An 18,080-nucleotide genomic window follows, 5' to 3' on the forward strand; every position below is an offset into this window, starting at 1 on the left:
GTCCCCTCTGCCCTTTTCAGCGACCTGGCCTCTCTCCAGCCTCCCTGCACCCCTGCCTCGGCCCAGTGAACTCCCTAACACATGCTCTGACTGACAGGCTCCCCTACCTGAAATCCTATAGTGGGAGCCTGTGGAATCTCATGAAACTGGGCCATGCATGCCCCCGACAAGCTGCCTGCCTGCCTTCTGCCTGCCGTGTCCCTGGCCCGTGATGGTGCTTGCATGTGCTGGCCAGGTGGCCGCCCTCACTGGCAGACTTCTTGCCCCTTGGCGTAGGACTCTGGGACTTTGCAGACTCTGGTGGGCCTTTCCCGTAGCAGAGAAACCTGGCAGTGGCACTTTCTGCACTGCTGAGTCAATTCTGGGCGCGTCCTCAGCATCTCGGAGAGCACGGGTGTCACCCCAGGGGTGAGCACGCACCTGCTTTGTGAAAGATTTATTGTCAGGAAGATCTGTTTCCCCCACCCCCCGCCCCTCTGCAGAGAGCAGTGTGTAATAACAGTCCTCAGCAAGCCAAAAGACTCGAGGATTATGAAATGTGGATGTCTCCTGTGTCGCTTTCACGGTCCTTGCTACCCAGGAGCTCCATCACCAACCCTGTGTCCGGCTCGTCACTGGCAGGGAGGATCAGCCGTGGATGGTAGGAGCTCTTCTCTGTCCTGCCCTTGTCAGAAGGATTCAAGGCCAAAGGTGATGGAGAAGTACAGAAACCATCTTAAAAGTTGAACTTGGCCTGTGGCACTTGGCACCATCCCTTACTTTGTACAGTTATTTGCTGAAAGCCAACCGTGTCTAGGGAGGGGGCGGGTGAGGGTGGATACTCTCGAAGCACCTGTGGTTCTTTTCATGCCCAATTGAATTGCCTCAGTGGCATCTGGCGTTTGCTTGCCACTGGGGCTTTCTGGTACTTGATTTCAGTTTTTTTAAATGTTTATTTATTTATTTTGAGAGAGAGAGAGAGAGAGAGGTAGAGAGCGAGCAGGGAAAGGGCAGAGAGAGAGAGAGAATCCCAAGCAGGCTCCGCACCAGCAGCATGGTGCCCGATGCAGGGCTTGAACTCATGAACTGTGAGATCACGACCTGAGCCAATATCAAGAGTCTGGCGCTTAACCAACCAAGCCACCCAAGCACCCCTCTGGTACTTGTTTTCAGATATGGATGGTCCTCCAACCAAAAAAAAAAAAAAAAAAAAAAAAAACCCAAAAAACAAAACAAAAATCTAAAACTTACTACTAAACTCAATGTCTCCAAGTCCTTTTTAACCCATCCGGATGAACAGCTTGTGGTCTACTCACATCCCTGTATTGCCTGCGAGAAGGCCTGGTCTTTGCCAGGAAATTCGTGAAGGTGGCGAGCCTGGCCAGCTTTGCTGGTGGCACAGCCTTCTTTCAATTAGAAGGGTGCTGACTGGAAACAGTGGTCCCGGGGTCTGTTGCATTTCCCCACTGCCTTTCAAATGAGAAAGCAGGAAAATAGCAGATTGGAGCCTTTGTGCGAGAAGGCAGTAAACGGCTCCCTTTATTGACAAAAGGAAAACATTTTACAGCCATCTCGCTGATGAGATCAGGGACTCAAAATGAAGGCAGGTAGTATAAAAAAAGACAATTCTACATCCCCCCCCCCCCAAAAAAAACCAGGTTCTCATGTTCCTGTTTATCAGATACTTCTCACAGGGCGGTATTGGTGTGTGGAGTGAAATTGTTCCCCTTCCTCATTTTCTTAGAGATTGGTACATCTGGCCTGCCGGGTGAAAGTGGGGGGCTTGCTTAAGTGTTTGTAAATCACCTGCTGGAGTGGGGTGAGGTGAGGGACACGGTTTCTCTGTCCTGCAATGTGCCTACTTCATCTTAATTCTCCCCTCCTCCCCCTCCTCTCCGTCCTCCCCTCCTCTCCGTCCTCCCCTCCTCTCCCCCTCCTCCTCCTCCTCCTCCTCCTCCTCCAAGTTTTAAGCTTCCGTGAGGGGTATTTCTTTCTGCGAAACACTGTGTGGTCGGCCGCCAGGTTCTAGTATGCCTGGGCCCTCCAGACTGCCCAAGGTGGATGAGAAGAGGGACCTGCATTTTCCAGCTGGAGCCGGGGCAGGTCTGTGGATCCTGGATGAGAAGGCAGCCAGTGGAGCGGGTCTGGCATGGTGTTGATGGTAGGAGCTTGTCTCTCTTCCCCCGGAAGGCCCCTGCTCTGGTCAGCTGCTCCCAGTGTGGGGGTGATCTTTATTTAGAAGGGGGTCACATGCCCCTGGGCCTCATTTCTATGCCTTTTATAGTCAAGCATGGAGATCACATTCTGTTCTCCCTGACTGTCGACCCTTGTTACCAAGACGGTGAAGCAGTTTGTGTCCATGGCTCTCTGGGACACCTCTGAGCCCACCCCCATCTCTTAGTTCTCCTGCCTGGCTCCTTGAAAGGCTTTGTTCTTGGCTGATTTTCCCCTAATTAAGGTGTCACTTTCCTGGGTTCCCTTCAGGAGTTTGTTTTTTAATAAGGATCTCAGAGAGTAAAAAGGCTTTCAGAATAACTCTCCTAGGGTGATTTTTGCAATTCTAGGTGTTTGGAAATATCTGAAATCCCTTCAGAACTCACCAGTTGAGCCTACTTGTAAGATTGTCCCGATTTCTGGGACACCTGGGTGGCTCAGTCGGTTAAGCGTCTGACTCTTGATTTTGGCTCAGGTCTTGCTCACAGTTTGTGGGACTGAGCTCTGCATCAGGCTCTGCCCTGACAGCACAGAGACTACTTGGGATTCTCCCTTTCTCTGACCTCCCCCTGCTCACATTCTCTCTCTCTCTCAAAATAAATAAATAAGCTTTAAAAAAAAAGTTAAAAAAAAAAGGTTGTCCTCTTTTCCTTCTAGTCCTAAAATGCCTCTTTTGTTACATTAACATTTCTATCTTGCTTTTCTTGTGTGTATGCCAGTGTGACATTCTTGATTTGAGTGGGAATGACGTGGATCACGTGGGCCCGGGGCTAACCTTGTCCTAGACTGCATCGCTCAACTTGAATGCATAAGGTGGTTCAAAAGTTAGGTTTGGCCCGTGGTGAAGCTGGAAGCCATGAATTGGAACCATACCTCCTTCTAGCGTGCGATGTGACTCCGGGACTCAGGCTGTCTGAATCGGGGTCTCTGAGCACCATCGTGGGATGGACTGTGCCCCTGACTGGGAGCAAACGAGAGACAGCCACAGTGTTCCCGGAACTCTGGTAGCAGGAGATGCGATCTTTCTGTCTGTGACACACAGGATATTAAACAGAGCGGGCGTCTGTTTATCACTGTGCATAACTTGAGAATCTAGATTTAAGACATGTTGTAATCTTTTGTGTGGAAGAAGGAACCTCCGGTCAAAATCCGAAATCTAGAGCATTCTGGGTTCTCTTCTGTATCCAGCCTATCTTCTGAGTCTTTGGAGAAGTCTTCCCTGTCACTGTGTGAACTGCTCTGCAGGAGCAGGAATGAGAGCTGAGCAGTTCTCGGGGCTTGGTGGAGACAATTGTCATCTCAGGTCAGGGAGTGCTGCAGGCTCCTGGGGTCAGTGGAAAAGGGCGGGTCATAGACAGGAAGAGTGGCCATCCAGGTAAGACTGTGCTCCTGCGTGTCAGCTTAGACGCTGTTCTACAGTCCTTTGAGTGTCATGGGGCTGGCTGGGGCCTCACTCCTGACATTCTGGGGGTATCCACCCTTGACAGTTGTCGTTGTGGATTCCGTGGAGACAGCACCTGCCATCACACGCCTGGCATCCTCTGTTCAACTGGTCTCCAAGCATGTCCAGTGGCTCTGCACCTGAAAGGTGTGATTTTCCCCAGTGGACCATCATGGCATGTTAACGTTGATATTCGCAAGAATATGTAATTTTGTACAAAATGGGAGATACATACATACACACACACACGCACACACACACATATTACATTCCAGTATGGACAGGTGGCATCATACGGCAAAGGTTTAAGAAGAGTCGATGAATTGAGAGGGTTCCGCTCATTAGCCTCGTGTGTTTCCAGGTCTTGGAATGAGGCTGCCTTCCCCATCTTCCATTTGTGAAACAGGACGGGGCAGGGACAGAACTTACAAAGCACCAGACAGACTGCCGAGCACATAGTAGGTTTTTGGGAAATGATAGCCAATTGCTAGTCTTTCTAAAATTAAACTGTCTAAGAGCTGCATTCTGAGACCATCTAGAATTGTGAGCATTAAACTGGATTGAATGTGTATGTTTACTGCCATATCTTAAATGGTCTTTCTCTATGGCTTTTTCTAAATTGCAAAAATTCAATTATCATAAATAGCATGGCAAGTGTAGGAGTGGATCTTGCTAATTTAATCCAAATTGTTCAAATTCTTGTGTCTGTCCAGATAAGCCGTATCTTTAAAGAACATTCAGTGAGGTACATATGACTGTATCAGGATGCCAGTGGGGCCTCTGTAGTTACATGTAAACTCTATTTATTTGGTTATCAAACCCTATGAATTTATTCTGCTTGCAAGCGTGGTGTGGGGAAGAATTTAAGAAATATCAACAAGATTCTTGTTTGATACTAACATTAAATGTTATCTTTTTTTTTTTAATGTGTTTTTTGCAGAGAGCAGTAAAGTGGTTATAGAGTAGGCACGATTTGGGGGAAGATAACAAGGATGTACATTTTTATTTGTGACAACTGCCGGTCTCACATAGTAAAGGTAGCCAACCGTCTGCTCCAGGCTGAAGCATGTCTGTTTATTTCTCTTCTTTGGGTAAGGCTCGCAGTATGTGCGTGCGTGTGTGTGTGTGTGTGTGTGTGTGTGTGTGTACTTGCTCATGCATACCACTCTTTGCTCCCACCCGGCCTCTTCTCCTGTTTTGGCTGTTTTGTTTTGTTTCCTTTCCCTCCTCTCGCCCCCAGTGCAGGAAACAAACAGTGGCTCTCTCTGTCCTCCTTTAGATCTTCCTTCCGTTCGAGGGGATCAGGTGGGTGGGAAAATGCTGTGCAGGAATGTCAGGCCTTCTCCCGGAAGCCCGGCTTCTGTTTCATCTCATTATTGGACAGAAGTCGCTTTTTGTGTCTTGGCCTTGGTCACAAACAACCGCCCGGTCGTCTCTCGTTTCTTCATGCCATTTTTCACGGAATCCACGTGGGATGGGAACAGAGGCAACGTGTTTGGAGACTCGGTGTTGCCTGATCTTCACTCGTAGCCTTGTGTACAAAAGGCTGTGCGGACTGACCCAGCATGTAGCTGCCTCTAATTTGTGTTTGCAAGTTCTGATGAAGGGACTTGGATGGAGTTTACGAGGTTGTAGCTGCCGGAGCCCATGCAGGCCCTGGGCCCGAGCCCACTGTGCCCAGGGGCCCCTGGGGAGGACGGCCCAGCTGCGATATGTGTACATCTGCCCTTGGCAGCAGATCTATGAACCAGGGCTGCCATTCTGGATTTCCGGATAGATGCAAAGTGCTTGGATGGTTTTTAGCAGCTGCCCGAGACCAGGGAGTTGGACATAGTAGTAAAAAGAGGTGGGAAAATAATAAAGAAAGATGGGGAAGCAAATAGCCTACGATACAAGAAAAAAGGCAAGATGAAGGTTGGTGTTATTAGAAACATTCCTGGGGAGCCATGGTGTTCGAGTTAGGAGTCCCCCTCCCCACCCCTGACCCCCACAGAAGGTACTAGTAGTCATATGCAAACAAATGGAAACTAGCTAGATCCCTAGGTCAGAAGGGACTAGCCTTGTTCCTGGAGTTGTAACCTACTAGGACATTTCCGTTCTGATTTCTTGACCTCTGAATGGTCCCTTTATGCTTTGCCAAGTAGATGATATTGATAGGTTCCTAGTCTTTCCTCAGGTAGGATGTAGGGGTATAGTTTTTATTGTCTTCTTCAGTGAACTTGAAATGATTGGATTATTTTGTAATCCATAGGTACTTCCTTTAAAGTGTTTTGAATAACTGTGTCAAAGAAGCTTTGGAACAGATTTTAAGCAAGATTGTGGAAAATGTACCTTGTCCTGTCTCCCACCCATGAGGAAAGACAGGGAATCCTGGATGCAGAAGGGCATATTCTTTACCTGCTCTTTATAATTTCATGCACGGTCTAGGGGACACCAGCGAGGCAGCATGGTCCAGGTGGCCTGGTGTCATCTTCTGAGATCATTGGGTTTCCTGCTTCTTCTTCGCCACCTGCCACCTCATCCCTGGCCATCTTTTTTAGGCTCATAGGCAGTCAGGGCTTGAAGGATCTTGACATCATCATCGTTTACAAATGGAATTCTGAGAACGCGTCATTTTTCTCAGAAGAATGCTTCTTCATCTCAACAAGTATTTATTTGTTGGGGGGGGGCGGAAACTTTCCGTGGAAAAGTCACGGGATGACAGAGATGGCGATTAGGAGGGTGAATGTCTAGGGGTGCTTAATTAAAGCAAATTTTATATGATGGATAATTGGTAAAACAGGAGAAGCCGACCTAACAGACCACCATTTCAAGAGAAAGTTGTTTTGCGGGGCGAATTTGATTTTAGATTTACTGATGGGCCCATAGGGATAACTGTCAGAGCCTTGCTTCCTTCTGCCCAATTACTATGCCCAGGAAGATCCCCGGAAATGCAGTCACACTGCAGGGTTGGGGGCTTCAGACCCTCAACTTGCTTTGGTCTTGCGGGAAGGTCTATACTGTTCGTTTGGGTAACTGCAGCTCTGTCTTGCCGGGCACGGCATTCATGGAAAGCCTCAGAATGTGGATGAAGAGCCGATGGAGAAGGCATTTAAGTGGTCATTAGAGGGAAATGGTAATTGGGATGGTGTTCAGACCCCACTTCAGCTAATCAATAAAAGGTGAGTGGTTTTTGTGAATCGTTTAGTATGAGCTCATTCAGATTCTGTGTGTGTAAACAAGCCTGGTGTACGTCATGCATTTTCAAAAAAAGCCTGAAGCGTGGACTCTGCTTACAGCAGCTCCTCACCCTCCTGTAACTCCAGTCTTCAGTGCCTCCACTGTAGCAAAATAAATGCAAACCTCTGGTCGGTGCCTTCTCCTCTCTGAAGGCAGCCTGGAGAGGTGGGTGACTGGCTCATCAAATGGCAGGAAGGAGAAGGGGGCAGTGCAGCTGATCAGTGCAGTGGAGCTTGCATGAAAATTTTGTACACATCATGTATTGTGGAAAACGCTGATCGGACCTCCTCCACCACACCTTAGCCAGGCACTCAGTCTCCCTGCTCCTTGGTCTCCTCATCTTTTTTAACCAAGTGAGCCTGAATTTCCTTCCAGCTCTGAGATTCATTATTGCAGAGTAGGGTGTTGGGAACCTAAGATGGACCCATCAGCCCTGGTTTTCAGTCAGTACTGCTAGAGAAATGGAAACAGACATTCTAGACTTGCAAAGGCATAAAGCATTTGACCTGCTCTTTGGATGGGCTCTACCCTTAGGGACAGGATTGGAGAGTGGTAGGTGGGCTGTGGGGTCCCAGGAGGTGGCTGTGATTCACAGGCTCTGATGAGCTGGTAGCAGATGTAAGTAAGATAGGAGGCTGGCGAAGCATCTCGGTGATAGGGTAGAAAGAAATAAAAGTGGTTAGAGAAGGCGTTGAGACTAGGAAAATCAGTAGGATTTATGTTAAGTCTTGTATCTTTGAAGTGACTTATTCTGGTCTGGCTTTTGCTGTTACCAAAGTGAATTATTCATAAGTACTTTGAGAAACACCGATGTAACACGATTATGTTGAATGAATTTAAATTCATCTAAATCATTCTTTTCAACTAAAGTAGGCTTTCCCTCATCCAGAATCTGAGCAAACTGATAGCCCAGCAAGAGTTTCCTGCTATCATGGCAAGTGACTGATGTCTACCATGATACTGCTGAGTTGCTTTGGACTCAGAAGCACTTTTGGCTTGATCAAAGTGAAACTAAAATACTTTCTCAGTAGTTTGAGAGTTGGGTGTGTTTTACATTTGTGTGCATTTTTGGTTCTAGGCAATCTGGCTTTGGTGTGTATCATGGCGAGTTTCAGCTGGGGCAGACGTTGCCATGCTCTTCATGGCTTCTCCCTAACCATTGTCTGCTTGGCTTCTCCCTAACCATTGTCTGCTTCAGGGTTTGGCTCAAGTCTGCTCTTCCGTGAGACCTCCCCACATCTCCCTTATGGAGGGCTCATGCACCTGTGAGTCATTTGTGTACTGGCATGGAGTAGGCATGGAGCCATTGCTGTGTTCTCTGGTCAGTGATCATTTCCCTCTGCTGACGGTCATTTCAGAAGACCTTGCTTACTCACCATTTGTGTCTTTCTGCAAATAGATGATAAGCCCCTTGTGAGTCCAGACTTGAGCCCTGTTTATAAATTTTGGTTCTCTGCCTTCATTGCCAGAGGGAGGCCCATGGAAAAGATATTTCATACAAGTCCATCTCCCACATGGGCTTGACCCTGGGTAGCATGTGAGTAGTTTGGTTCCCTTGAAGATGGGGAGGCTGGGTTGTGCGGGAAGGGAGGTGTCTGGGATATAGAGACTAGGGAGTCTCCACTCAGGGAAGGGCAGGTGTGAGCGCACTAATCTTAGGCACTAATACTGCCTCACTCTAGTCTAGGAACTTTAAAAAGGAATTGATAAAATATTTTTAGATGACCAAAGCAGTCCTAGCTGGAATGAGTAAACCAACTCATTATCAACCAAGTCTAAGAGCAATTGCATGAGTGAAAGTTTGAGAGTGTACCTGCATGTACACTTAAACATGGTTTGGGTAAGTCCTTAACCTCTGCTGAGTTGTGAATTATTTTGGGTCTCCTGCTCCTCCTTACCATTCTCATGAAGTGAAAGAGAATATATTATATACGTATCATTCCTGTGGTAAGGAAGAAGGGTGAAGAGGCTTGAATGAGAAGTGCCATCTAAGTTAGGTCTTGATGTGTCTCTGCAGGTTTTCACATTTGTTACTTGGCCAAAGTTGTCTCCATTGTTTCTGTTGATCTATTTAGGGCAAGTTCCATGCAATGTGAATGAAACTTGTGATTTTGTTATGCGATAAGATAAAACACATGACATTCCAAAGGATAGAGATAGAGCATTTATGCTGTGTAATGAGGCGCTCCAGAATTTTGGCCAAAAGAAGAGGAGAGGCAAAGAGTGCTAAGAGCAGAGGAGGGGGAGAGTTCCATATTTGGGGCTTTGCATGGGAAGAATATTTGCCTTAAGTGAAATTGAGGCCTTTCATTAAGAATGTCTATACTTGCTCAGTACTATTTGCCTGGCATTGTATATACGGCCCTCAACTCGTGAATGGGTTGTGCTCCAAAACTTGGCAAGGTGTTTGGAATTCGGGGTACATTATTTCATAAAAGCAGAAATCTGAATGGTGGTTGAGGTCCGAACCAGCTCCCCCTCCTGTGCCCCCCACCTGCCCTCAGTCTGTTTGTCTTAGATACCATTTGTATCTACTGCCCACAGCTTGGGTTCCATGTGGGAGAAGACTTTTTGAGTGAGCTCTATCCAGAAGCTCTATCCCTTTGGTGTCTGATGGATGGATGAGGCAGGGGTGGTGGTGGGAAGCTAGTCGTTTTCACTTTATATCTGATATCAAAAAGAAGGACTCTCTCTCCAAGGGCTTTTGTTCAGGTTTGGGGGAACAAAGAAGTTGCCTTTGCAGGGGTCTGTAGGTGTGCAGTCAGGATAGGAGCTGAGAGTCAGCACTGCCAGGTTCCTGCCTGTCTGGGTGTGAGGATTCTGAGTCAAATCTGGAACATGTCCACCAAGTGCTGTAGGAGGTAAGAAGAAGTAGAAGATGTGTGTGATTCCTGCCCTCAAAGGACTTGAGTTGGTTTCTGTATGGTGGACTTTTGGTTGATTACTCATGGCATGATTTGTATGAAATGTGGACTTGGGTCCATGTCTGGGTTCGACTCCCTGCTCCACCACGGGGCCACCAAGCAAGTTTTATGATACGAGGTCGGGGAAGTGTCTAACAGTGCCTGAAACAGATGGGCTCAGTGCGTTTTAGTAGCTTCTCCTGTTCTTCCCCCTGCACTTTGGGTCTGAAACGTGCGGGTGCTGATCTAAGCTTTTGATAATGTATGGAGAATTGCTCCCTGGAGTGGTCTACAAGAATGAAGGGATTCCAGACATCCTCCCCCTCTCCTCATCTCTTCTGTCTTCCAGTCAAAGAAAAACTCAGCGTATGATCTTTGGCCCAGAGAAATATTAAATCTATGTTAAGTATGCAGACATGAATGGGCAAAGGAGGCATTTGTGGCAAAGAGGAACTGCTAAAACAAATAAGTAATGTAAATGGGCAGAATGAACTGTTAAATTGATTGCATCTTTCAGCTCCTGCTACTTAATGCAAAGAAGAGAGTGGGGAAGGGCTGCCATTTGAAGTAATGGAAAGATGAGGGAGCTTTGAAGCTAGCCAAGATTCTTCTCCCTGCTAATAGAGCAGCTTGGATCACAGACAGTAAAGGTGAAGATGTTTGAGTATGGCAGCTCCATTTAGCATGGCATGGGATACTTACTGCTTTTTGCACTGCCTCTGTAGTAGAGGGAGAAGCCAAAATCGCTAGGCCTGGAAGATAGTGGTTAACAGCTCATTAATCTCTTGTCAGGAGCATTCACTGAACGTTGTGGGAAGACTTGGAATGTCTGCGTTATGAAGCCATGTAGATCTTTTAAAAAAATGTATGTTGTTAACATTTTTTGTTTATTAAGTGGATCAGGAGATTGGCGGTCGGTAGATTTGATTCTCTCCTACTGTGTAGTATGCCAGAAGCCCAAGGTTTCCTAGAATTTTTATCAGGGCAGTGAGGGCAAATTTAATTAGCAGGTTGAAAAAGCTTTGGAGCAGTTTAGGCCAGTCCGCGGTTAATTGTATCAGTGATTTAATATGTCAAGAAAATGGAAAGAAACAAACTTCCATTTCTTCTAGGATTTTATTGTGTTATTTGAGGTTATAGCAAATGAGTTAATGTTTGAACGAATCAACTAAGGCAAACCACAACAGGTAACCATTAACTTTTTGTGTTGTGTATCATCTCCCCACCGCCCCCCCCCCCAAGCTAATTATGCCATTAGCGTCTGAACAAGCTTGATTAAGGAGACTTAACTTTTTGGATTTCCATGTTGAGGACATTTTAGGTGTGGGCCCCAGAAATGAGTTTCCTGGAGGAGAGAGGTTGTCTCTCCAGGTGGGTAAGTGGCGGGGTGGGGGTGGGGACGAGGCGGGGGGGGGGGGGGGGGGGGGGGAGGTGATTGTGCCCCAGGCCTGGCTCCCAGGGACTACTACTAATGGGGGATGAAGAAGCCAGTTGGAGGAAATGTTGTGCATCTGTGGATCTCAGGGTGGAAAGGAAGCATAGAGATCATTTAGATGGTTCCCTGACTTAATTCAGGAATCCCTTCTTCCAGGACCTCAAGCAGGTGTTTTCATGAACCTGCCATTTTTACTAAAATTACGACTGTCATGGTGAATGTCACGTGGGCCTGCATGTTCCAGTTAATATTCTTCATGTTTGTATTCCAGTTAAGCGAGACCTTTGTGATAGACACAGCCTTGCCGTTGTCCTGTGTATCTAAACGTATACTTGACTGGGGGAGGGGGGTGTCTTCTGGCTCAGAGGGAGCCTGGGGGAGAGCAGACGGGATGTGATGACTCTGAAGTACTTTGGCCTCGTGGTACATGCTCAGGTTTAGCAAACAAGAAGAGAATTTTTTCTGCAGTGGAGAAGTAAGGGCTGCAGGAGGCTGAGTTACCTGGTCTTACTCCTTGTCACTCACAGCAGAGTCCTTCAGACCTGCACGCTATCTCCGGATTTGGTTATTCAAGGATGTGCTGCCATTAGCACACAAGAAAAGGCTTAGGCTCTGGAATATATAAAAGTTCAATTAGAATTTGCATTCCGTAAAGGAAATATTTCTAGGAAATAATTTCACACGCTCTGCTTAACCCTCCGGAAAAGTCCGAGCGGGTTAGAGGGAAACTAACTTGGAAAAGGACGGGAAGATTTAGCCAAGGCCACGCCCACGACTCTGAGGGTCAAGCAGGATTAGAACCTGGGACGCTGCCCAAAGACAGTCTCCACCTAGGCATACTCTCTCCTTTCCCTGCCATCACTCCCTTTTTTTCTGCTTCCTTTTTCCACCATCAAGGGCTCTGGGTCCAGTGAGAGGGACGGGTGAGTCAGTAAGTGACACTGGCACACTGTGAACGGCACCAAGACAGAGCTATTCATCTGATGGTAGAAACGGAGCTACAGCATCTTACTGGGTCAGAATGTTGGTCTTCTTGTCCAGTGTCTTTATGTGACTCACTTTTCTCTGAACAGAAATCCCAGGCATCTAACCATGTTGACAAAAGTACATTTTTGCTAATCTGTGTTAAAGCTCTCCAGAACCTTGTAGAAGATTCCCCTGCCTTTCGATGTTTTGCAGATTAGAACCCATGTCCCCTCACAGTGCTTCAGCGTGTCCCGCAATGAGCTAGACCTCTGAGATGCCTGTGGATCTATCCCACACATGCCAGGTCCCTTTTGGACACTGGGGTGTGGCCTCTGGGGTGGAGAGGAATCAGGGACGAGGTGGGTTCTGCACGTGATCCGTACATTGGTGAACGGACCCCAGTTGCCCTCTGGATCCCTGTGGCCATTAATCGCTTAGAAAGGACTGTGTTTACGATCATGACCTGCCTTCGCTGAGCAGTCGGTATGTGCCAGGCCATTCTCATGGAATCTGTCACTCTAGAGGGTGGATGCTGCGTTCCATTTTGGGGAAGAGAGAAACTGAGGCACCAGAGACTTGACATAACACCTGTAAGGTGCTGTGCAGAGCTAAGCAGCCAAGCTGAATCCAGACCTGCTTTTCTTTGAGTCCATAGCTATCCCTTCCTTACTGTCCCCATTGCCCCATGCCAGTTCCCAGGGAGCCCCCTGAACCGTCCAGTGCACAGCACACCCAGCAGCCACTGGATGGCCTGCCTTATCCTGGAGATGGCCAGGCTCCATGTTTCCACGTTTGATGAGTTCTTGGCAGCCTGTTCTGTCTCCCCAGTGAGGCTTAAGTCAGCCTGGCCCCGCATCACTCTTCCCTGACTGCCCCCTCTTCTTTACCTGATCAGAAAATTTACGACTCTTCAGATAAAGGAACTATGACAGTGAAGGAGTGACATAATTATAGTCAAATTGAGATGCTTAATTATGAAACTGCTTGTTTCTGAATGTTAATGCCTCGCTTCTGTCCTCATCACTAAGACCCCCTCTCCTTTAGGCATTTTTACATTGATGGATCCTGTTCCCATTGGCAGCAAAACTTTGATGCTGATCAGTGATCAAGCACCTTTTTTTTAAAACTGATTTTTAATGGGGAGATTTTTTTTTTTCCTCTGTAAAACCCTTCTTTAATCTTGTAAAAATATCTTTAAATGGAGGTGGTGGGGGGGGGTGCTTTAGCCCTGATGAATGGCAGGTTGTGGTAAAGAAAGAAAGGGATGTGGTTTACAGGAAGCTTTTTATTCTGTGTGTATGTGTGTGTATAAACATAACAGGGAGTAAAATAGAAGGTGTCAGGAAATGATTTATCGAAATCAGATCTCCAACTGCTGATTTTACCATGAATTAGGCTCCTGAAAAATCAGTTGGCCATGCAGCCTTACGTTTCTTTTTTTCTTGTTTTATTTATTGGGCCAACTGAACTTGTGGTTGCCTGCCCGGAGTTTAATTCTGCCTCCCTCAGGCAAACACCCAGCATTTACCTGGAGTTTTTCTCAAAGAGATAAAAGGTGTACCCTGGACCTTGGCTTTCTGATCCCTTAGCGCGCTGCAGGGCCACTGGCGGCCACTGGGCTCTCACTTGCGCTCAGGTGGCCTCTTTTTCTTCTGCATCAGAAGCCGCCCTCCCGTGCTGCACCTGGAGCTTGAAGGCAGAGCTAGGGTTTTCTTTCCGAGGAAGGGACCCTGGGCAGCCACGGGGCTTCCTCCGGCTGCCTGTCCTTGTTGTCCTCTGGGTGGGTCGGGCACGGGCCAGATTCCTGTGGGCTTAGTCACCACGCTTGCGGGGCTCCGGGAGGATGGGGAAACCGCGGCCGGCCACTCTGTCACCCCAAAGGAATGCCGGCTGGGCCGGAAAAGGTCTCCTGGAGGCTGTGCTGCAAATTCATCCCTGCTGAGGCAAAATAAAGCCCCCTCTTCTTTTCCCGTCATAGAAAAAAATGAACAGGAGGTAACCACTGTACTCACTGAAGTTGACTTTTTTTTTTTACTCACTTTTTAAATACTTTTAAAAATATTTTTGTTTTGCATGTTCCTGGACCTGCAAACATACCCACAGTTATTCAAGATAGGCGTTTTAGTGAAAAGTGAGGTTTCCAGGGAGAAATCCTGCCTATTGTTGCCTCTGTTTACTAGCAGTCCTTTTGTCTGTCAGGGAAAGGCTGGCTGGACTTGGTGCGGTCGGGAACGAATGGTGAGGTCAGCTGGCTTTAGACTGGACAGTCTTCATCCTCCTGGAGAGGCCTGAGCCACTCCTTTACTGCTCCGCTCAAGACCCCTGTTCAGGGGACAGCAGAACAAGGGTGAGAGGTGGCCCCCAACTCTTTCCCATGCTAACTTGGTTGAACCCATTCGGCCCTCCGTCCCAACGCCAAGTGCTGGGTGAGACTCCAGGGAGTATTTGATGGCCTTTCTTTGTACAGATTTTTAGGTGGCTTCCTCTTCTCTGGTGGCGAGGCCAACACCTTTGCCGTATGTCAAGAAAGTCCCTTCTAGTAAGAGGTCACTAAATCAGATAGATCCGGCTTAAAGTCTTGGCTCTGTTACCTCCTGGCTCTGTTACACCTTGCTCAAGCGTTTATCTTTCTGAGGCTCTTCTTCTGTAAGACAGGATACTAGGTCCCTTCCAAGGTTGTCATGGGGAGTAAAGAACTCAACGCAGGGCCTGACACAGGACAGCTCTTCAGTGAAAGACTAGTGTGGATGGTTGTAATGTTTTTGTTCCCATGGGTGTAATTTTTAAACAACAAAAGGATTGTAGAGTAGGCACAAAAAATATTGCATATTGAGTTTGCTTCGGATTCACATGTTTCCAAAGAGTAGAATTCTCACTGCATAGCTGTTCTTAAAAGAGGTAGCTATTTGGAAGAGTTTGGGACCAAGATGGCACATCAGGAAGACCCTGAACTCACCTCATCCATGAACACACCAGATGCACATGTACTTGTAGAGCAGTTCCTCACCAAGAAAAAAATTAGGTCTGCATATGCTCATACAAATTAAGTGAAAAGACACAGGCCATTGTGTGTACCGTGATCCTTCGGGTCTGACTTTTTTGGTGGTAAATATATACTGGCAAATGCTGGTACACTCATTAAAAAGTCTTCCAGAAGGTGAGAAACACTTATTTTCCATGGAAAGGGACTGGAGATCCTGGATGACCCTCAGTGCTCATCTTGTACATTTTTTGCCCTGTTTGGATTTTCTAACCATGTGCTTTTCTTGCTTTTATTCTTTTTAAAGGTCAACAGGTATTATTCAGACAGTAGGGTATGGTCCATTTCCTATGTTTTTTGTTACACTTCTTTGCATTAAAATAAAACGCCACTTAAAAATTTTTTTGAATTTTTTAACGTTTATTTATTTTTGACAGAGAAAGAGTGCCAGCAGGGGAGGGACAGGTAGAGAGGGAGACACAGGATCTGAAACAGACTCCAGGCTCTGAGCTGTCAGCACAGAGCCCAACACAGGGCTCGAAGCCACGAACTGTGAGATCATGACCTGAGCTGAAGTTGGATGCTTAGCTGACTGAGCCACCCAGGCACCCCTAAAACTCCACTTTAATGCGTTTTTATAAGCAGACTTCTCTACATCTGATTGTCCTTCCATGAGAGCAGGCTGTGTGTGAGGTCTTAGTGAACTCCCCAGCTCTCTGGAGACATTAGATGGGGACCTGCTTGCCATTCTCAGTGAGAATTGGACCTTCTCAGGAATTGAAGCCTGGTATTCACCACCTCTGTGAGGGCCCAAACAGTAGGCCCTGGCAGGGACCTTGGTCTATAATGCCCTTGGGACAGTGTGCGTGCGTGCGTGTGTGTGTGTGTGTGTGTGTGTGTGTGTGTGTGTATCTCCTTGGTAAATGGCCTTGGAAGTGTCATGTGTGCTTTTGGCAAACTTGGATAAGGTTTTCCCTGCGTAACCCTTGGAAAGAACAGTTCTCACTTGTAACACCCTGTTTCTGCAGGTCCATGATTTTGTAATTAAAAGTTTATGGGATCACAAGGGCCCATTTAAAGGGCATCTGGTCTGAACAGCCCAGTTAAAAGCAGAATTTGTGTCAGTGGCTCCCTTAATTTCTCAAATGTGGTTATTTGTAAATTCATCCTACTGGATGCTTGTGTGGAGTGTTTTATTGATGAAAGAGGCAAGATTGCATAAGGGAAAGAATGTTTAAAAGCCAGGACTCAATGTCTCAGTGCACAACTGCTTCCTCGGCATTAACTTGGGGGAGCTTACCTCACCTGTCTTGGAAACAAGGGTAAACCACATCAGTGGTTTCGGAATGTTTTGACCCACAGTAAGACATAGATTTATATCATGACCCCAGGACAAAATAAGTATGTGACTAAAATAAATGTTTCTAGAACACTTCTTGTGTGACGTAGTGCTCATTCTTCCTACTTAAGCAGTACCATTGGATGTTCTTCTATTCTAATGCTAAGAGATCCATTAAAACATTTTTGAGAACTGATGGGGGGTAACTAGTGGTTGTAAAAGCACATTAGGGGCACCTGGGTGGCTCAGTCAGTTAAGTGTCCGATTCTTGATTTCGGCTCAGGTCATGATCTCACGGTTTGTAAGATCGAGCCCTGTGTTGGGCTCTGCCCTGACAGCATAGAGCCTGCTTGGGATTCATTCATTGTCTCTCTCTCTCTCTCTCTCTCTCTCTCTCTCCCCCCTTTTCTTCCCCCCTCTCCCACTCATATTTTTTCTCTCTCTCATGCTCTTTCAAAATAAATGAATAAACTTAAAAATAACACATTATTAAGGTCTTTTCATAGTTCTGACTTGGAGTGAGTTCCTTGGCTCTGAGTTGAGAACCTTTGAAGTCAACCTGTTTTCTTATGAAAATGAGGAGCGAAGGGCATTGATTGTTTTTTTGTGGCTCCCCCCCCCCCACAATGGGAGGATTTTTAGAATTTAAGTGTGTGTTCTTAATGGTGAGATATATTTTGTTGTCCACCCACAAGCACGTTTGAATATTTGAGATTTATTTTATCTTGTATAATTTATATCAATTCCTATTCTGTAAAATTCCTATTCTGTAAAATAAGGTCAGTTGTTAACGTAACAGAAATAATAACAAATTTTATACCTTCCTGTCCTTCCTCAAACTTTAATACATACAAACAAATTTAAAGAGTTTTATCACATCAATGTAACCACCAGTGAATTATTTCATACCAAAGGCTTTGGAGAGAGTGACAGTAGATAGTATTTGAGTGCTTATTATGTACTAGGCATTCTTTCTATTAAGTCACACTCGTAAATAACCCTATTAGCTAAGTTCTAGCCAAGCTTTGTTGGGCGTGCGGAATCATTAGATGAATTTTAAAATAACTTGGTCTGTTCTAAAAGCCCTACTAGATCCAAACTGTTGTGGACTGGTGCCTGGTAACTTTGACAGCCATTTTGAAATGTTACCATAGTGATAATTCTTCTGGAATCTCAAGTCATTAAAAGTGATATGGCTTAACTCTGGGCTGTGTGCTATAAAAATAGATGTCATGGGATGTGTGAATCCTTTTCTCAACATTATAGTTTATACCAACTGAAGGAATATTTTAGTCAAGGCCTGAATTCTTATTAGAGGCTAGTTGCTCTGCTTGTTTTTTGTTCTCTACACAAGTCATGTATCCACGTAATCATTAACCCTTAAAAATGAATGGCATTTAAAAAGGTTCGATTTTTTTTCCCCCTCATTTGACTTCAGTTATTTTGCCTATTGTTTGTTCCTCCCAATGAATTTTTCAAAGGCTGGGTCATGACAAAAGATTAATCATCATTGATAAACTGTTTCCATAGATTTGTTTGTTTAAACTGCATCCAGTGACCCTGGGTTCTTTGGCTGGCATCGCGTGCCTCTGATTCCCATGGTG

General features: G+C 46.2%; 1 protein-coding gene across 3 annotated transcripts in view; it reads left to right on the plus strand.

Annotated features, from left to right (window-relative positions):
- Positions 1–18,080, plus strand: part of IGF1R (insulin like growth factor 1 receptor) — a 310,288-nt gene that overhangs the window by 59,634 nt on the left and 232,574 nt on the right. Inside the window, exon 1 of one of the 3 annotated variants that reach the window (XM_086711441.1) lies at positions 1,984–11,127. The exons of the other annotated variants lie outside the window; for them this stretch is intronic. The gene's annotated coding sequence lies outside the window, so the exon portion shown is untranslated. Of the gene's footprint in view, positions 1–1,983; positions 11,128–18,080 lie in introns of those variants that run through there. 3 annotated transcript variants of the gene reach the window in all.

This window comes from Puma concolor, chromosome B3 (assembly GCF_028749965.1).
Source record: "Puma concolor isolate L17-30 chromosome B3, mPumCon1.1.hap2, whole genome shotgun sequence".
Taxonomy (NCBI): Eukaryota; Metazoa; Chordata; class Mammalia; order Carnivora; family Felidae; genus Puma; species Puma concolor.